The sequence below is a fragment of the Echinops telfairi genome, unplaced genomic scaffold (genome assembly GCF_000313985.2).
Source record: "Echinops telfairi isolate 266 unplaced genomic scaffold, ASM31398v2 ScPeMD7_1;HRSCAF=3_1, whole genome shotgun sequence".
NCBI classification, from domain to species: domain Eukaryota; kingdom Metazoa; phylum Chordata; class Mammalia; order Afrosoricida; family Tenrecidae; genus Echinops; species Echinops telfairi.
The window spans coordinates 2,030,782-2,032,325 of record NW_022103897.1 but is presented as its reverse complement, the minus strand read 5'-3'; the positions used below and the strand labels follow the sequence as shown (position 1 = coordinate 2,032,325).

Sequence of the window (1,544 nt, the reverse complement as noted above, 5' to 3'; positions counted from 1 at the left end):
ACATCAGTTCTGGCAAGAAAAGCCCCGATGTGCTGTTGGCGGGCCATTAGTCAGGCCTGTTGCAGCGATGTTCTGCTGAGTGAGATCCGAGGTGGGAGGGGCTGTGCCTCATTTACTCAATCGGCTTCTTGGCCTTGAAGAAGCAGCGAAGGTAGAAGACCTGCCAGGCGGCGAGTCCAATGCGGCAGAACATGGAGAAGATGCTGAAGTACAGGACTGGAGTGTTTGTTGACTCCTTGGTCCCCCACATCTCCTCCTCGTGCCTCCATGTAGGCAGTCATTCCCGATGGATTCGGAAAGGTCCACCTCTAAAGGTTTCAGCTTCTCAACCTTCGCCATCTCCTGGTAATTTTTGCTTCCACTCTGTGCTTCATGTCTAGGATCACGAGTTGGTCAGGTATCCGCCCTGTTCTCTTGCTCTCAAAACACACTTCAAACATGTCATAGGCTCCCGGGGTAAAGGCAAATCTCCCCTTGGCTGCATCCTCCTGGGAGCACAGGATATGGCCAGCAGAATCTGTGCGCTTGAGGTGGGCGCGCAGGCCGCCAGCGCCCCAGACTGGTCGGTGATTAGGCGCCCATCACCAGCAGGTCCTTGTGGCTCTCCTCGCGCAGGCACTTGCGGACGTTCAGGGCCAGATGGAAGGAGATGGCGAGGACCAAGCCGGGACCCAGCAGGAGCAAGAGCAGCTCTGCCAAAAGGCCATGGCCACGCCGTGCTAGGAGGCCAGGCAGACCAGAAGTGGTGCCGGAGACGCGTCGCCAGCCGCGCCGCCACTGCGCCCGAACCCGGGAGGCCCCTCCTGTCTTCTTTCTGTTTACTACCTACCACCCCTGCTGGTGCCCAGTGTTTGGCTTTTCATCTGAAGGTATGTTTTGTTGACATAATAAGCTATTAAGGACCAGGCCAAAATTGAGGTCAAGGTTTCTCCCTGTAAACTCATGCTTGCCATTCAGGAAAATAGAAAGTGAAGTAAACGGACAGGGACTTATGCCCACAAACTCCGTGAGCAATTAGTGGATGAGTTTGCAACAGAGTTTTGGCAACTAACATGGAAGTGCATTTCCGTTATCATATTTAGAGCTCCTGACGTCACATCTTTCTGGACTTTGTGGTCTCCTGAAGAGTTTAAATAACAATAAGGTGAAGTCCGGGAGGTTTACCTTTTAAGATTTGCGTTTGCAACGCAGGTAATAGATTTAGTTTTTAGAATAGTTCAGGAAAGATGATGTTGGTGTTTATGGGAATGTAAGAATATGCATGCGCACATTAGGCTTAAAGTCTAAATGTTGCCTTATCATGACATTGGCTGGTTTACAGAAAGGAGCGTGGTTGGCATAAACCTCCAAAACTGGAAATGAAATTTGAAAAATATGTTTTGGAGACCAGATAGCTTTAGCATTAGTAAAGAGGATGAGGTCAGCTTTATCTGCCTAAACTGTCACAGATTTTTCAAACACATTGGATATCAGTTCATAGTAGCAGTTGATTTTGACTTTTGCTGGATGAAATTAACATTCTCTAAACAGTGAATGAGCTCACC

The 1,544-nt window shown here is 49.4% G+C and overlaps 1 pseudogene; it reads right to left on the bottom strand.

The window, feature by feature from the left end:
- Positions 1 to 112: 112 nt before the first annotated feature.
- LOC101642094 overlaps positions 113 to 1,544 on the bottom strand; it is a 50,801-nt pseudogene continuing 49,369 nt past the window's right edge.